Raw genomic sequence first — 20,027 nt, 5'->3', positions numbered from 1 at the left:
AAACCTTTTTGACACTTTCATAAAGTTTAACTCATAAAGTAGGGTGGCGAATCACAAGTTATTTATGGTTAGTTCTACACCGCTTACACATTATATTAAATTTGAGAGTGAATTTTGAAGAAATGTCAGATAATTGATGCTCTAACAAGAGACTTGTAATCACACATGAACTACATTATATACAAATTGCATCATGTAACCCTCCCATTCATTGTACTATAAATGAGACAGTATCGTCTAAGGACACAAAAGACAGGTACATGTGTTTCACGTGCAACAGATAATCTGTATATTGTCCAGAATTATATTCCTTTTATTTATGTTACTGTCACCTTTTGATATTCACACACACACACACACACATACTATACTAATATAGACACTCTATTTGAATATGAAAAGCACTTTATTACAACAGCCTCTGTTCTGCTTTTCACTCCACCACATCACATAGTCTACAATCTTCCCATAATCCTTCAGTCAACTGTCATTTCTCTAGGCTAGCGAGAGAGTGGATATAGTGCAGCTTGAATGCCAGTGATGTTGCGTGTCTGACTAACTTAGGGAAACAAGCTGGAAATGTCTTCAGGCTACAGCAGCTAATCATTCGGCCCACACAAGAGCTGATCGTTAGCTACCGATGTCAGCCTAACCTTGCCATGATGCTTTTAGTGAATTTGTGCATGAATGCATCTGTGTATGACAGGAGGGTACCAGTGTGCAGACCTCATTCCGTAAAATAACTAAATGACTGGTTTTGGGGGATTATTGGAAAATAAATATTGCATGTGAAAACACATAAGAAAAACAGACTACTACACTAAGTGGTTTATAACTGGCTGCCTTAATTATTGGAATGGTCATCCATGTCTTCACCCAGGTAGAATGCCATAACTGTTGCCACCATTTTTTATGTGAATGCATCCAAACTTTGTCCTACTTTACCTCAAATGACTCAAGTATCAAAGTATTGATATTTTGATTTGAGAATCGATTTTAAAGCCTAAAAAGCTGGTGTCAGAGATATCTATAATCCATACTAGCACAATATTCACAACACTGCACAGTATGTTTTGCTGTAACGTGGAAAAAGTGTTAACTTATGTTAACTACATTTTTTTGTTGCTTAAATCAGCTTCACATAATCCCCAAAACTCCAGATAACCAACCTCATAATGGTATTTATTAATAATGGCATATTTCATAAATGTGAAGTCTATTTAATAACAGAAACAAACGAGTAAATGCTAAAAAAAAAAAAAAGGGAGCTCTCTGCTTAAACATCCACCCCCCCAACCCCCACTCAACCTTAATGCCCTCTGGGCTGCTGTGAGTTTGGATTAAGTTTAGGTGCTAAGTTGCCTCCCTAAGAAAAGCCACCATCGCGCCTGCTAAACATATGGACTCATAAGAATGTACACACAAAGAAAACCTTATTGTGTTACATTTTTTAGCAGCACATCAGATATGAATGCAGGGAAATGGTAGACAGGATGCAGGATACAAATGTTGCATGATACACTCATTTATCACAAAAATATATAATGTATTTGCTTCATGGGCATTACGGACCTACAGTAAGAAATATAAAAGTCTGAAGAATTCATAAAAGATGTATGCTTGTACATGTATGATTGCTTTACTGTTAATATATCAATCCCTATTATTTATTGGTGTGATCCAACAACATAAAATGTAGTGTTATAGCATTAATTTGTAATGGTTCTAATGGTCAATTAATCGATGAAGTAACAGAAGCCAGATGATATTCAATTAGAGTGTGCATGGGTATGTGCACGTGCACGTGCAAAGCTGTGAATCAATTGTGTTAGTTTACTACAGTGACATCTGGGCTGGATGAAGAGTGCTGTTGCTCTCTCTCTCTTTCAATCCCTGATCACAACCACGTGGTTCTCTCCCAGCTAAGCTTATTTCTCTCTCTTCTTTAATCCCGCAGCAATCACAGCAACAATGCCATGCGCTGGTTCATAATAGACACGGGCTGAAATCTATTAACTATGATCACTATGTCGGTTAAAACTGATTAGAACAGTTCGTTAATCCTGCACATTCGGATAGCTTTTCTGTGTGTCAATTGCCGTTTCATCTGTTTATCAATAATATGCAAGATAAATATTGGAAAATGTGAATGTAGTAATGGGACTGGATGTAAAGTGAGGTTGTTCTTTCTTTAAAATGCCATTTTAGGCAATCTATGAGAAAAAGTATCAAAAAGATTTTAATCTGCTTGCATTGAATGCACGCTCAAAATCTCTTACAGGTTCTCCCCAGTGAAAACAAACAGAACAACACTGATAAATGAGATGGATATCCACCAAAATTATCAGATTATTACACTCTCAGTGAGGTACACCTTGGGTTTGTTCAGAGACCCCAATGTCTGCAAGGCAAACACTGCAATATCCTTAACTGTAGCCATTGTCATTGGAGTGGATATCATGTGCTAACCAGGCGGGTTGTTCCAGTGAGGTTATTTGTGGAGATGAGTTCAAACTGCAAATATTTCAAATTCACACCCACACTGAGGTGCAGATGATTGTGGAAAACATCAGCACCAGGCATATAAGCAGTCCTCACTGAAAACACACCTCTCTGTCAGCTGAGGTGTTAAAGAGATTTAAATGTACTACTATTAAGAAAGAACACATCACATATATGTATGTTCTTGTCACATTAGCATAGAAGTAGATTAATGCAATGGTAAAACTTTTTTAACAGCAGTTAGCTATCACAATAAGCCAGATTCATTGCTCAAATATTTATGAAAAATGCTCTTTCCGAGACTAATATCACTGAATGACTTGCTATATTACTCAAACATTCAACAGCATCATTAAGCACATGTCCCTTAATTAAGGGACATTTTCATGATGTCCCTTAATTAATGCTGTGATTCATTGTTTCACATTTGCTGCTAAGGTAATGTTAGACAACTGAGAACGTGTATGTGTTGGCTATTACGTTTTGTACATTGTCTAGAAAACATCATTGCCAGATTTGTACTGGCAAAACACCCACACTGAGCTACAGTTACTTTTGATAATGACATATAACACCTGTATAAATAAAACCCCCTATTTTTATTGGTTACTCCTTTGAGACATCTGTGTGAGGCCATACAGAATAACTGCAGCATATAAAGGGAAATTGTACCAGTTTCTTCCCTCTTATAAAGAGTTAAACATGTTACATTAGTTACTTGTTCCACTTAAATTAACTAGATCAAATGGTTTTGCTGTCTGTAATACATGATTTGGTTAAAGGGGATCTATTATGCAAAGTTTTCGACCCTTTGTATTGAGTTGTGGTCTCCTATAGAGCAGCAACACACAATAACCTACACAGAAAACTTTTGGGATTTTGCAGAATCTGCACCTATTCCAGCTGTATTTCCTTTGTTTGTGCTTCCTGATAAAACTGTCTGGTTTAATTTATTCCTCCCACAGCCCGCCTCCGGGTATGCCCACTCCGCTGTGATTGGTCGCACGTGCAAAATAATTCTTAGGTATGAACCATATAAGAAAGTCCGTCCCTCTGTGACACCGCAAAGGAACGGTTTTAGCCTTTTAAGAGCTCACTTCCAAATTATCTGAAACTTTGGCATCGTTTATCACAAGAATACAACATTCTAACGACATTTATAGTCCTTCTTGCTGTGGAGTGCTTTAATACATAGAAAAGAGCCATGCTAAGCTCTTATGGTAGCTTCTCACATGTACGTAAATAATGGCAGCGACAATCCAGCACTATAGAAATAAACAGAACGATTCAAAATAAAAAGTCACAAACATTGCAATAATACTGCAGTGTAGAAATAATGGCATACGCAAATGGACTGAGGCAATGCTCAGTGTGAGCGTAGGCCAGCGGGGGTCAGGCTAGTCGCAAGTAGCACATTTCTTGTCATAAGATTTACGATAATTATAGCACACATTTTAATTTTTTGTTAGCACTGATTAAACAATACTAGCATTCTCAACAGTTGAACATAACACAACACAACGCATTCCTCTCTCAACTCACAGCCAACAAGGGTGAAGACTAAAATGTGCCTATGCCTAAATCCCCACAGCAGCACCTTCCCTGCCCCCCACCATCTCTAACCCTTCTGCTATCTTAAGCTTCTGATTACTAAATCATTTCTTGGACTCTAATGTGGAGAGCTATCTGGCTTTACAGTGTACTACCTGATTTGCCTGGCATAGACTCAATTGATCCTTATGGGAGGGGAGGGCGCAGATGTGACCCAAATAAAGAGATTATATACCCACCTGTTAGTACAGTTTCAAGAAACTTGTCAACCAGGAATGACCCAGCAAATGAATAGTCCACAGTGATAGGTGCATTAAGTTTAGATTCCATGGCAGAATGCAATGTTTCCCATAGAGGGCTCATTTATAATTTAATCCAAAGGCTTGGTGTTTGGAGGCTAACACAGAGAGATTGCCCTTTAAGAGTGGAAACCCCCACCATGCAGCAGAGAATCAATGTTGTCACTAGTGAATAGACAGCAGAGCCGAAACTGTGTAGTCAGAGCTGTGTAACATATTACTTGCATTCCTTGGAAAAAATATTTTCATAAGTGTAGCAAATAGATTTCAATCTCTACTGTAAAAGGAAGACAATAAAAACAGCTTTATAGGAAAGTCTGTGTGAGAAATACAGTCTACATCTGCCTTGTGGTTTGAAGTTTGTTTTTTTCCATATCCTTGGATGTGTTAATGTCGGTTCTAAACCACCTAGCATTAACACGTCCAGTTTGCACAAAAACTAGAGTGGAGTGGAGTGTGCAGAAGAGTAAATAGTTTATTTGACGACATGAGTATGATGTATGCTAAAACACTTGAAAACAGCGACTGATCAACACATTTAATGATAATTAACATTAGCACCTACCTTAATTAGGCTTCTGCACAATTGTTACAGCCATTTAGCCAACTGGCAACTAGCCCAGCTTTATCTACAGGTAAATTGGGTGAAAATAACAAGTGTGCATGATGCAATCCAAACTCCTCAGAGTCGTATATGGAATGTGGTTTTAAATGTAACTTTGCCCATTTTTAACAGCAATACAGCAACCAGACATCATGCAAGTCAATGAAATGGGTGGGCTGCATGTGATGTCAAGTGGGTGGGAATGATGCAAACTAAAAATTTCAACTTTGAGCGAAACAAAAGAAGTGACTGTGGAGGTTGTAAATACAGTATGTGAATAGATTATGGATGATTATGCTTTTATTTGCATGCATATTCTGTTGACGTCAACCTCCTTCACTGTGGTGAAGGTATATGACTATGCCCATGCTGGAAAAGGCACAAGGCAGTAATGAGTAATGAAAACAGCCGCGTTAGTACTGCCATTCAGTAAAGGGCCTGCCGCTGTGGAATGTGAGGCTCCATTCATTCACATGGGTTAAACATGCATTTCTACCATCACAAAGCCTGGCCTTGTCCTCATTGTTTCTTTACACACCAATAAAACATTTCTTGGACATTCTGAAGCAAGTAAACAAAAACATGAATGTATATAGGTAAAAGATATAGTAACGCAATGTGTTTACATGAGTGCGTGGCTGGGTGGGGGAAGGTTGCAGTGGGGATGGGGGGGATTGCCTTACAAAAGTCAAGTCTTTGGAAAAGATAAAGAGTCATGGCAAAGTTGAAAGTTTGATCATGATAAGCACAGGGATGTAAAGCACACAAACTGCATCCAAAAGGCAAACACACCCACTGACAAAACCTGAATGTGTGCAGCATTCATAAAAAGAGATGCAACGGGCTTTATTAAATACTTTGCAATATCTTAAAACTTAAGTTTGGACGGTGAAAAGGTGTTCTGTACAAACAGCAACTGTGGTTTCGAAATTTGGTCATGTGTCAACCACAAAAAGCTTTACACCAACATGGGCGACATCCCATCTTTTACTCTGTCCTCCAAGCTCCACAACTTCTGCACAATTGTGTTACACAGCATCACATGTGGAGCCTAAAATATCCAAATCCTTATTCACATTTTCCATAAAGCTTTGGTGACTAAACATTACCATGAAAGAACAGATGACTGTCATTGACTCATTCACCTTGGCTGAGATAAATCATAAATTACTGGTGTGTGGTGTTGCTGGTTGTTATGTGATCATACAGTGAGAGCTGCTGGCAGCAGTTGGAAGAAAAAAAAAACCCAACAGCAAATAATGTCCGAGATCTACATGGGAGACAATGTAATCCTGTCTGCAAAACAACACTCTTGTCTCTCTTCCTCCATTCCCCTCCCTTCTTTCTCTTTCTCGATGTGACCTGACAGTGAAGGAAATAAATACCTCTTCTCACAGCAAGTGTGCAAAGGAGATAAACATTGCACATAGCATTGCACACACAACACAGGTGGGGTACTGCACACTGTAGTCGTTACATTGTTGAACAATAACACAGTCAGTTTGAGTATTGTGTGTACTTTTCATTAAAACTTTTATAGAAATGCTGTGCGTCTGTCATAAGCAAGAACATCAACATGGAATCAGGACACGCCTCAATTCTTGATCGCTTGTTAGATCAACTGTAAAACAATATCCACTGGGACTATTTTGTGTATTAGCGTGTTCGCTCTCTCTTACATATGTTTTGCATAACTAACTCCAATGTCCTTGTCCCTGAGGGAGGATGGCTATTTAAAGACTCTTTGTAATAACTACCATTAAGACTTTTGCCGTTATTGATTTTAACCCAATATATTGTTTGGTTTTGTTCTCCTATAAGTCAAACCTGCCTTAAAATAACCTTTACTATCATTCAATCACTTTTGTAGTCCTCTTATAGGACATGGATATTAAAAGGAAAAAAATACATTACGACATGAACGCAACGCCAAAATAATAAACAGTAATCGTAATGATCTAGTCACTTCCTTACCAGTTAAAATACCGTTGAGCTCCAACACACACGCACACGAAAAAAAGACCGGTGCACCTTTCCAAAAAAACGATGTAAAGAGTCCAAATCCAGCGAAGATAAAGAGTGGGTATTATGTGGCTCCGGGTGAGGCTATTGGCAGCCCACTTTGCAAAAATTGAGCAGAACGATTAATATGTGTTTTGGATTCATGTCTCCTTATGCTGTGGAAGAGTACAGGTTCTTCTCTCACTCCACTCTCCGTGTGTCTCTCTTGTCTCTGTCGTTCCACTGATGCTGCCTTCACAGACGCTACGAAAAGTTCATTTCTTCATTCAAAGACTTGCGATAGGTTTAATAGTCAACTGTGGTTGCTGTGCAGAATGAAGTGCACATTAAGCTGTTATGTCATTTATATAGTTATATAGTTATGTTGGAAATCGATAATAATATTGTTATATGGCGTGGATGGTTACTTATCGAACAAAAACTAATAGATTCGTGAAACTTGCCATGTGTGATTCACGGCACTCAAGTTAATATCTGAGCTTAGAGTTTGTCCGTGAAAGTCTCACAATTGGAAGCGAGACTTCGAGGACACATTCGAAAAGTAATAGCAACAAAAACGAAACAAAAATAAAGTTTGGCTCCGAAGCGTATTATCGCCGAAGGCATACATGACTACACTTGTGTGTATGTGTATGTGTTTTTGTTTCTTTTTCATCCAACGGAATTGCCACCCTGCCCGTTGAGTCACACAATTAAGAGGATCCTATAACCAACATTTGTCTCAGTACACACTTTTGTATGCAAATATAAATTCTACGGTTTTCATCAAATGTAACACCTCCTCATTTCAAGACAATGACATGAACTGATCTGATTAGTTCAAGAAAAAACAGAAACTTGGCACATTTTTTTAAACTGCGCCTGTAGCAAACATTATACAGGGAGGTAGTATCATTTGGGGGGAAAGGTTGCTTTGACAAAAAACACTCCATCCACCCCCTCCCTCTTCCCTTTACTCCTTCATGGCCACGTCCCCCCACCCCCAGCACACAATTACATGAAAACACACCCATTACATGTTGATGAGATTGCAAGAAGACAACACACAGAGCAAAAAAAGAAACTCTGTAGTGCAAGAACTGCACATGTCGCCATCTAAAACTCTTGTAAAACAACAAAAACTCGTTTTGTCTTGACTTAATTGGATTTGCATTACTTCTGATCTTGTTAGCATCTGTTTCAGTTAGAGTCAGACCTTCTGGAATTGATTAATGACACTAACCAAGGTTCCACTTTAAATTAAATCAGCTTGCACAAGTATAAATGTCAATTCACCTTTTTTTTTATCTGCTCTGTAACACTAAAACATATGCAGATGATATCCGGACACATTAATTCACTTCTTTAAATTAATCTATGTAAAGTTAATTAGTCACCTGTGTGTTACAAGGTGCTTTGTGTTAAAATAAAACCGACAGCCAGTCTTTTACATAACTACAATAATAAAATAACACGTCTACTTACTGCAGCTCATTACCTTGAGGTTCACCAAGGACATACGTATGTGTTACGATAACTTACTCAAATAACTAAAGCGAGGTGATTAATTAGGTCATATATGCCTCCAGTCTCATAAGCGTCAGTCAGAAAAGGGTTAAAGTGACTCTCTTGGAAGACTGGAATTTCTGGAGAAACAAGGAAGATGACTGTGATAAAGTAAGAAGTGGAAACATGGACAGGTCTGATAAACACATATATTTTCTGGCATAATGACACACAAATGTGTGCGCCAGCATGTCCGTGCAGTCGTGTGTAATAACTGTCACTCCACAGTGTTTGGGATGTTTTGCAGAGGGCATGTTTACTCAGCATGAGTGCAGCGAGACAGACATGTTGTTGACTGCTGCTGCCAGTAACTTAAGACACACAGATGACTTATCAGGGACCGGCCTTTCATTAGTAACGGCAGGCATAATGCATTGTAGCAGCCGACTGCAGGGCTTCCACAGCAGCACATGAAAGTAAGTCACAAATGTAATATGATCAAGTCAGCTGTGTAAATAGCACTTCATAACACATGTGCGAGACCTCCCAGAAAATGTCCAATTCAGAGAGCCACACTGATCTGAACACATACAATTACCAACCACATACATGCTTCATTTATGGTATTTCCTCTGTTAGGCATAACTGATACACCTTCCAAATGTAATGACTCACAAGACAGCAACAACACACCCTTGAATATGATGACAAAGACACCCGTAAGTGTTACATGGTCGGAACACAGTCAACAGAGCTTTTCTGCTCTTTCTCGCTCCTGCAGTGTGTGAGTCACTATTTAGATACTTCCTGTTATAAGAGAGCAGTCTGTATAAAACAAGCTTCCCTGCTGTATGAATGTCAGCCACAACATACACCAACAATGTCCTCACTTTGCTTCCTTCTGAATCAATCCGGGAAGAAACCTCTTTGTCGTTAGAACATGCACTTTTCTCTACATTTTACAAAACGTAACATGGTGAACTTTCACCTTTGAAAAGTCGGGGTTAAGACCAGCATTATATACTCAAGATGTATGCATGTATTTTGCATTTTGCACTGTGTGCCGTATACGCACCAACCGCTCATCCACCGTGTGTCCCACATTGATTAAAACAATTATCTACCATCATATCATCCATTTTTTCTGTCAATGTCAGAATTTATTTGTCTTTCCAAACGGTTCTACCAAGGTCATTCCATCTAAGCGTTCATTTAAGGGCTACATCTCTGAGATAAGCATTCTCCGATGACTGACACCTTCAGCCCCCTTGTGTTCAATTAACTTGTAGTGCATTAGCAATTGCAGGCTAATTGTCAGCTGGCAAAGGAGTCAAGACAAGCCCTCATGGTGATACCTCAGGGAGACTCGGTGATGGTGGAAACGGAGTGTGGGGTGTAACGCCAACCATGGGAGCATGCACGTAGTTTGTATGCTATGCATAGTTCATGGGTAGCCAACATCTTGCTGTATATTCAATATTTATGGGTTATCACATTACGTCGTTTGAATAAGGAAAATAAGAACACCTCCCTTCGGACTCTTTGTGTAGTGGATCTGAACAGAATTAATTAGAAATTAATTATCTGAAAAATATGCGTGTTGTGTAAATCCAGTAAAAGTGCTGACGAAACGTTGAATATGCTTTTTTTTTTGTTGTGCATTTATGTCCCCTTACCCCCTCGAGCACCGCCACCAGAAGAATGACAACATGTCTGCATGCTGGTGTTCTCCCCACTCTCTCTTTCTGTGTCTTGTTGATTTGTTCTGAGACAGTTTTAGGATTCCTTCCATTTCCTGCCACTCTCCTCCCCATCTTTTTGAAATGTTCACATCCCTTTTATTTTTAGCCCCCCTCCAGTTTCTAGTCTTTGTCCACCTTTCCTTTCCCATCTTATCAAATTCCATAGGGTGGGGAGGGGAAGTGAGGGTGTATCCACCCACATGAGCGATCATCATTCATGCTATTTTAGCAGTGCTCAGCTCTCAGCTGGGCTACAACATCCACCTGCAAAAACATCCAATAACCCAAAAAGTTGTTGCAGCACTGACTCTTCATCAAATCATTTCCACAGATAATGACAATACATCACCAGGCAAACATAATTACGCCATGCTGATAAGAGTAATTCACCAGCAGCAGGGAGGATAAAGGTAAATTGTTTAATTCTGCTATTATTCCAGAGTGTGTACAGTGTGTGTGACAAGCAGGGAGGTTGATGAAAAATCCAAGTATAAAGGAAAGGTGAATGATTGAAATGTCCCAGGTTGTGTTCAGTTTCTAATATAGTTATGTGGTGTAATCGTGCAATAATAACATCATAATCCCATCTGGAATGAGAAACTGGGGCTGTGTTCTACAGTGATTGAGGCCATTTCCTGTGTGTGTGGGGGGGGGGGTGCAAAGAGTATGTGTGTGTCTCTGGTAGTGCATTTTAAACAGCTGTGACTGCAGGAGGCAGATACAGGATCATACCGCAGCGCTGACATTGTCTTCAGTCGTCCTCCTCTTCCTCCTTCACCCTCCCTTACTCTCTCTCTCTGCATCGCAGCAGAATAATCACCACAAAAACATACACACACTCAAACCAGAGATGCAGAAGTAAGTGTGGCCATATGCAACCATAATCACATTCAATGTGAAAAAGCACACGTAGCTATTCAAGAGGATTGATGACCCTCTTTCATGTAAAAGTGCACAAATGCAAACACGTACTTTCAGGCTTATTTAAAGGCTGCCGCGCATGTTCAAAGAAAATAGGTTGCACAAACACTAAGGCAAGAATGATTCTACTATATACATGCACTTTATCGGAAGTGGGATTTCGTCATCAAATCTTGTCATTCTATAGACTTGCTGCACCTCTTCAAGGATGCCATAAGTCTCTAAAAAGAAATGACGGCTGTTGATGGACCGTGACATGCATGGTTTATTTTATTTTTAAGTGAAATTATTACATATTTAGTTACAGTTAACAGTTGTAACATAACATATTTAAGTAAAGTACCACTCATAGATGAGGCCTGCACAGGAAATGCACTGTCCTCACATTGGAAAGGCGTAAAAAAACTGCACAAATAGCTATCGGAAATATTGTTTACAATCACTGCCACTACAGTAGGTTCATAGTGTCAACCTGATAGGTGTTTACAAAACATTGGACTCATCCCAGCATTAGCAGTGTGCTTCAACCTATAAAAAAACTATTTTTAAACACTGACCGAGATATGACCTTGGCTAAGGCAAGTTTGTTATCAAATGTCTTGGACTAGAACCTTTACACAACTGGTTTGGTACTTTTTGCAGAAGCCGGTTGCAGGTCATAAATAACTTTTAAGAGGACTCATTCAAATAGAACTAAATTTACAAAAAAGAAGAAGAAAATATGATTACTTTTAGCTGTATTGACTGGCAAGAATCACAAGGTTGTCCTGCAGGGCTGCTTTTTCTCATGCATTACATCCTTTGAACAGACTTGTTTTAGCATCACTTCCACTTTACATAGCCCGTGGGACTGAAATGAGTCGGCATTTATGGGGAACTTATTCACATGACTACACAAAGTGAATAGTTTCTTTTTTTAAATGAGCAAAGCACACAAGAAAACATTGAGTAATTATATTATGATACATTACATAACTGCTAATATTTATGAAAAATCCCATTGTTCATAGCGACTCATGTGATTCCTTGTATATAGAACTGCCATATTACAGGAGCGTGTTTTCATGTGTGTCGCAATTGTGTCATAATTGCCCCGGCCGGATGTGTTGCCTGTCTGACATTGTGTCTGACATTGAATGTGCTGATAGACCTCGCTCAGAGGCATGTGATGAGCATGTTGGGGAGGCTGGTCTAGACTCCGGGCCACGCACCATATGATATTGATTATCTTTTGTTTGGCTATCTCTGTAGCTTCTTGCCCTGAAGGACTTAACTTGCATTATTGTCTGGAATGAAGCTCTGCTCTACTCCCAATTTACCAAGCCCTCCACGTGCTGCTAATGAAGCAACACATTTCCTCACTTGGTTTTGATAGCATCGTATGGCGCAAACATCTAACTGACAAAGACGTTCATTGTTGATTGGACACGACTATTTCAAAGAGACTATGGCGCTTGAACTGTTGAAGCTTTCTCTCAACTGGTGGGTTGCAGGTTGCTGGCCTTCATCTTGTATTTTTATTATGAATGGGACTTTTTATGCATGTTCCTCGGTTACTACTCCACTCATTAGTTCCTTAATAGTTCATCATTAGTTCCTGAGTAACTGCTCAAAATGTGAAACCCTTTATGAATACTTTTTGTTAAAATTATTTGGAGTTTGTGGATGACAATGTATTGTTCCTGGAATGTTGATAATACTTGTTTTGTGCTGGCAGATTTGGGTTTTCTGCAATTTGTCATTAAAGGGATAGTACCGTAAAATGGGGTTATAAGGGACAGCGGGGTAATAAGGGACAATTTTCGGGAAAATGTTTTTTGAACGATTTCTTCAAGAATATATGCTTCTTTGAAAATAACAACACAAAGCAGCTTCCATGTTTAACATGAAAATGCAGAAATTATGAATTAAATTACATTACAATTACATTTTAAAAAATCCCAAAAATTGTCCCTTATTACCCCGAATATTGTCCCTTATTACTCCGCCGTCCCTTATAACCTTGTTTTACGGTACAGATTTTTTTTTTTTTACATGAAGTCCTCATCACTGAAATCTGACCAGAACTGGGTGCACGGGACCAAATGAGGGGTAAGTCACCGGTGATATACTACAAGTCAAAAAATCTGGGTGATGGTTTCTCCCACAGCCAAACCATTTGAGAACTACTACTCTATACTATTCACTTTCTTTTGGGGTTGACACAAAGTTAGCTTGAGTTAGCATGGGCAATGCATGTAAAGACACTATTGACAAAAGTAGCATAAGCAAATGTAAACAGTGTGGACCAAACTGCCTTAAGCAAGTATCCATGCAGTAAATAAAAAACAGTATAAGTACTAACACAGATATGAATCAATTGGCAATCAAATAGTGTCTGAGCTAATTAATATTTTTTTTTCCCAACCGACAATATTTCCAGATCAGATTAGTTCCACACAATGCAGTTCTTGTATGTAAAACATGGTTACACACCAATTCACTTCACCCTAACCTTAATTGGTCACACTCACTATAATGCCCACCCCACAGCCCCTCGAGCTGCTTGTAGTTTTACAGGGGCTTTGACTGATAAATTGGTGTTAATGCAATCTGGAACTTAGTTTTGCTGCTCAATTAACAGATTCATAAAAATAAAATTGCCATGAAGTCTTGCACCCCGAAGTGGCTCTTCGCTGCGGATGCTGCTGTCAGCTGCAGTAAAGTGAATGAGGAAACTTGTTGAATTTGAATTTTATCAAATTCAACGAGTTCAAGATAAAAAAATAACATTAACAAACTAATGTCAACGTTTCAATCAATACTTCTTTTATTGAAACATCAGCTTGTTTATTGAATTATGATTTCATTATGACCCTCACCTTTCACCTCTGACCCTTTTTCAGCATATTGTAAGTGCCTGCGGTGTATCTCCTGATTTAATGACTATTGATGACGCACAGCACTATTCACAACTCTATATGCTGTGGTTTGGGTGGGGGACACAGAAGGCCCCACTCTCTTTCCCATCTCCCTCACAAAACATCCATTTGTCTTATTTGAAAATCACTTAAAAGCATGACAAATGTGCAGTGGAAGTCCCGGAGCCTGCGTCTCGAACACACAAATGCATTGTACTAACTATCTTGGTGCTAAAGTGTTAAATAATTTGAAATTAGCCTGAATGTGTGGATAAAATATTTACTGTGAAAAAGAAGCCGTAACAAGGGCTTGTCTTTGTTTTCTCCTTTTGTATAGAATGATGTGATCTGTTTCAATAGTGGGAGTCAGCGCATTGTGATGCGGCTGATCACATTCAGTATTTCTGTTAGCTGTAAGAAAGGAGTTTTGTGGTTGCAAAGTGATTTCAGAGCAGTGAGGCTGTTGGAGTGAACTCTATAACAAAGGACTCTTGTACACAACACTAATCACACTGGCAGGTTTCTGCCACAGACTGAGAATTGCTGTGTATTTCCAACCGTGTGGCTATCAAGGATTTATTTACTGGATCTCGGTGAGGCGGTGAAATACATTGCATTGCATCAACGTACTGTAAATAAAGGAACAGGAAAAGGGGAACAGGGTATATTTAAGGGTCTGGGTTATACTCATTAAAAAGACTGAATGTGTCACACCAGGCTGTGGCTGGACTTGGGCATGATTGGTCCTCCCTCTCCTGGCCCCCACTGGCCTGCACTCAAACTGAGCATTCGTGTTTCAATCTGTTTCCTTGTTCCATCACTTCTATTCTGCTGTGTTACTGCGGTTTTCCCAACATTTTGGATGATTTCTAGTCTATTTCTGATGCACGAGGTGGCATCTGTCATTAATTACATTAATTATATTAAATGTATGACTGAGGCTTTCACAAGATCTGGTGTCACAACATTTTATGAGATTAAAACAAGAAATATTTTACGTTCAGAAAAACACTCTCTCATGTCCTCCATATATTTCCATGTGCATGCGTGTCTGTTTTCCTTGGCAGCCAGGAAGAGAGTTCACTCTGTGCATCGGTTCAGCACCTCAATGCTTTATAGACCACGCTTGTGGAAGTTGGGCGTCAAATGCCACAGCCCTTATGTGGGGATATTAGTGACCATTTGAGAACTACCACTCAAAACTATTCACTTTCTTTTGGGGTTGACACAAAGTTAGCTTGGGTTAGCATGGGCAACGCATGCAAAGACACTATTGACACAAGTAGCATGAGCAAATGTAAACAGTGTGGACCAAACTGCCTTAAGCAAGTATCCATGCAGTAAATAAAAACAGTATAAGTACTAAGACAGATGTGAATCAATTGGCAATCAAATACTGTCTGAGCTAATTAATATTTAAAAAAAAAATTTTTTGAATGAACAGGCAGAAATTCCCAACCGACAACATTTCCAGATCAGATTAGTTCCACACAATGTAGTTCTTGTATGTAAAACATGGTTACACGCCAATTCACTTCACCTTAACCTTAATTGGTCATAATAATGACATAATGCCCACCACCAAATGCCACAGCCCTTATGTGGGGATATTTGTGAGCAAGGTGAGTCCATCAACACGAATGGGTCGATATGCCAAATTAGTTCAAAACACTGCATAAAATATTAAATGCTTCTCGGATATTAAGGCGTAAACAGGGGTATTCAGGCATACGTACCTCTGCTGTAATGCAGGAGTCAAAGAATATATACATATGTATGGTATGTTAACATACCATAATTGAGGCGGGCAGAGGTGGGAAACTATTCACACTTTGGGCTTCATGGAGGGTATGTTGCCGTGGAGAATAATCCCCTGGTTCCTTCCAAGGGAACATTAGCATTTTACACTTTGGGCAACACTGGATTGGTAGTTTTGGCCACACTGGTCAAATAAGTAAGGAGGTGCCTGTTTTATGTGCATATAATTTTTTTTATGTATTTTATACTTGTATGTATTTTATAATTTCAGGTTCTCATTCACATGGAAACTGTGTTTGGGTTCCCTGAAACAATTTTATTTGAAAATGGGTTTCGGAGTGTGAAAATCGGAAAATACCGGCTTGTTGTTTTCATGTAGACAACCTACACAAAAACGATGATTTCATGACTCACTTCAGTCAACATTCCCCTGATATTTTGTTGTCTTATACTCCATGTAATTCCACTTCTGGAAATTCTAGATGAGCCCTGGGAAGTGGAACACAACAGACCTAGTATAATGTTCTTTCTTCTTCTGTGGTTTAGTGTGTCACGCGGTTCTGTCTGCGTGTCTCTTCACAGCGCCGGTCACAACTGGACGCAATTATTTACTAACTTTAACTTTTAACTTATACTTTCTGGCACAGTGTGGACATGATTTGTTTTCAAGCTGCCCCCCCCCCCAAAAAATCTTCACGCGTGGACAGGGCTTAGTTACCATGCTGCTTCCTATTGTGACCTCAACAGTCTCAGACTGAGGGCAGTGTGATGTGGACCCTGATTATGAGGCATAGTCCTCCGATGTCAGTAATACCCTTAATGCTGATTCAACTGCAGTCAGGTTACCTTTAAAAATAGCAAACCCATTATTGTACTACACTATTCAAGTACCACTAGATGGTGAAATTATTCAGTCAGCAGTCCAAGTAGATTAGAAGGAGAAGTAGTAGAAGTCATTGCTATTCTAAGAAGAAAGTGGAAGAGCATGGAGGATGTTACTTGCAGAAGGATGTAAAACAATGCTTTTTTTGTATTGCTTCTGCTGTAGTACAGTTGCTTAGCTGTTTGACCTGTCACAAAAGCAAAAGAAAAAAGGTGTTGAAGTCAAGGTTGTGCTTGAAATGTATCTAAAAAAGCTGTTTTTCTTCCCTTCATTCAGCTTAAATAGTTGTTTTGCAACACTGATTGGGGCTAGTTTCTGCAAAGATATCGCCCCTTGACTATTCCTTGACATTGACGAAGCTTGAATTATGCACAGGAAATGATAAACTGGCATCTCTGCTGATGTGGCGCCACGAAAAAACAGTACTTAGGCTGTCCTGCTTGTCTTGGCTGATATGAGCTTACAGTACCTTTGCATGACCTTTGACTGATTTACTGATATGAATACAGAAACACTGAAGACTTGTGAAAATCTAATTATATTAACACTTCTACTTCTATGAAACACTACGGAACACAATTGAACTTGCTTACAGATCACACTGGGGACTTGTTGTTGTTTTTTTTAACAATATATTAAATAGTACATGCTGCATTGCATTCTAGAAGCATCCACTTTCCAACACAAACATGCTGGGGCTTTTGGAAGTAAACGGTAAACAATAGGATGCACAACAACATAAATACTGACAATGCTTCAAAATACAAAATTTCCAGTTTTGAAATGTAAATTGCAACATGCATGAAAATCATCAATCGTGCTTGTCGTAAAATAAACTGTACCTGCAAGAGGTAAGTATAGTGATTGGGTTCCACCATCATCTGTTCAGTGTTCTGTGTAGCTGTAAATAGTGATTAATTGCTAATTTAAAGGTTTTGTTTTTTTTTTACTCAATAATAGACAAATTCTTCCTTGAGTTCATCTTGCAAATTCTTATTCGTGTGAAATGGAGAAGTAATTTTCGAGGTTGTTCACCTGACATTTTAAACTGATACTGCTATCACATCTTAATGACTGGGCCATAAATATGCAGTAATGAAAAATGAAAGAGGTATACTTTGTCAAGCATTAATTATTTATCTCGGCACAAGATATCAACACCCCCATTAAATGTCTGGTCACCCCCTGCTGATGTGTGCAGAGCTCTAATTTATTCCCCCTCACTTATCACCGTAAAAGAATTACCGTACACAGAGCATCACGAGTTTTCAACCTCGGCTATCTCTTTCAATGTAAATTCTGTGTTTTTGTCTTCTGGGCGAGTGTATGTGAAACACATCTGCACAACCTCCAATTCTGCAGTTTAAACCACACTTGTGTCTTTGTTTGAGACTCTGGCATCATCCCCATTGTCATGTTAATTACCTGTTTGCTCTGTTTTTGAGTTGGTGCCCACCATTCATCAAAGCATCTCCCAGCTTTTCATCTCATACGATGCTTTTCTATCTGTAATTAGGTTTGGGTGAGCGAGAGAGATTCTGTTAGTACCTTACAGAGAGGAAAAAGACATTAGGAAGTCTCTGTGGCTGTTCTGGGACCAGCCTTAATGGTGTCTAATTGATCGAAGCTGTCATGGGGCCATGGCTTCATGTGGTAGGCGGATGATTATCCTTATGTGTCATACTCAGTGCAGAAGCACTCCGGTTTTTACAGACTTGTGCATACAGGAATGTTCATACAGTATGCATGGCTGCGATTGTGCAAATGTAACACAAGAATGACTGTATTACATCACCTGAATCTGTGTCGGCTCTGGGTTTGGTTGTATTGTATTTTGTGATGTGCAAAAGTGTGTCACAGAGACAATGAAATAAATAACACAAAGATGGAACGTAGTATGTACTGTATTTACTGTACACTGAAACATAACAATGCTACTTGTTAAAGTAGTTAAAGAATGACCCACTTGTATTCAGACACTCACAAAGGAATACGTGCTTGCAATAAGGGTACACAGTCTGTGCACAATTTTAATATATTTTTTAAAATCGGACCACTTACATTTAAAGCAAGTTAACTCATTTGCTCCCAACGATGTACTGTATGTATACTGTGCATTTTTTGTGTTTTTTGCCGTTTGATGCAGTTTTAAGACAGAAAAACGGCCACAAGATGACCCAAGTGCCTTTTATAAGAACTCTAGTTCTTTATAAGAACCAGGAAGTGCGGCACAAAGTCTTGTAGCATTGAGGGGACAGAATGAGAGTCTAACCTTTCTTTTGATATATACCATGCATATACGGTACAGCCCTATAACATAATATTCTGTGTGCCTTCAGTCAAAATAATCAAAAATGTGCCTTTTCATTATCGTTGTTAATATATATATTAAAATATTGTTCTTCAATCATTAATCAATAGTTAAAAGGTTACAGTTATACTGTATTTGTTTCAGCCATACGACTTCCATGTTGACTTTCAGTGGCATAAAAATGGCCTCTGGTGTTTGGATGGGCTTCATCTTTACTGAAGATGGACAGCCATGCATTATTGATCATAAAGCACTCCTGCAATCCTGCAAAAGCAGATGAGAGTGAGTTGGACTTTATATTTGAGCGCCCACATTTGGTTTGCATTAATGTGTGCTCCTTTGTTTGGCTGTAAGGCTGTCTATGTGTAATGCCGTGTATTATCTCTTCTCTGTGATCACTGCAACACCCAGTGGGAGGCTAAATGGTACATACAGAGGAACGGTGCGCTGACATACTTGCACTAGAGACAAAGGTAGGCAGAGACAAAACCAATGAGAAACAATAGAAGAGTGAATGAAATGCAGATCAAGTATATAATCACACATTGCTTGTAAAATCTAACATGTCTATTTAAAGGTGATAAAGAGTATTGCAGTAGTCTTACAACACAACTCTGTTTGGATTCTGTTTTTGTTTTAACAGACAAAAAAATAGGTAATTGTGCGATGTAGTGCCCACACCACTGAAGACGCCAATAATACTGAGTGGGCATGCCCTTAATTATAATGTGCAGTATAGAGTATAGTGTATTTTGCAGACTAAGATATGTTTGTGAGGCACCCTTGGTGAAAAGTATTTTTCAACAGTGTTTTTTATCCACTGTCATTGTCAGCATTAATAAAACTAAAAAATAAATATAAACATTAATAAAAATTTAAAAATTACATAATTATTATTATATTAATTTGGCCAAATGAAGTATACATTTCATAAAAAAATAAAAATAAACATTAATAAAAAAATGTAAAAAGTACATAATTATTATTATATTAATTTGGCAAAATGAAGTATACATTTCATAAAAAATAAAAATAAACATTAATTAAAA

General features: G+C 38.7%; 1 protein-coding gene across 3 annotated transcripts in view; it reads right to left on the bottom strand.

The window, feature by feature from the left end:
- Positions 1-7,188, bottom strand: part of LOC131105506 (zinc finger protein 516-like) — a 39,323-nt gene extending 32,135 nt beyond the window's left edge. For 2 of the 3 annotated variants that reach the window (XM_058053665.2, XM_058053668.2), the window contains exon 1: positions 6,931-7,188. The gene's annotated coding sequence lies outside the window, so the exon portion shown is untranslated. Of the gene's footprint in view, positions 1-4,292; positions 4,423-6,930 lie in introns of those variants that run through there. The other variant, XM_058053666.2, reaches the window with a different exon arrangement.
- Positions 7,189-20,027: the final 12,839 nt, after the last annotated feature.

Source organism: Doryrhamphus excisus, linkage group LG5, assembly GCF_037039965.1.
Source record: "Doryrhamphus excisus strain RoL-2023G ecotype Guam linkage group LG5, RoL_Dexc_Guam_v1.1, whole genome shotgun sequence".
Lineage (NCBI taxonomy): Eukaryota > Metazoa > Chordata > Actinopteri > Syngnathiformes > Syngnathidae > Doryrhamphus > Doryrhamphus excisus.
Note: the sequence above shows the minus strand (reverse complement) of the source record. Positions and strands in the feature narration are given on the sequence as shown.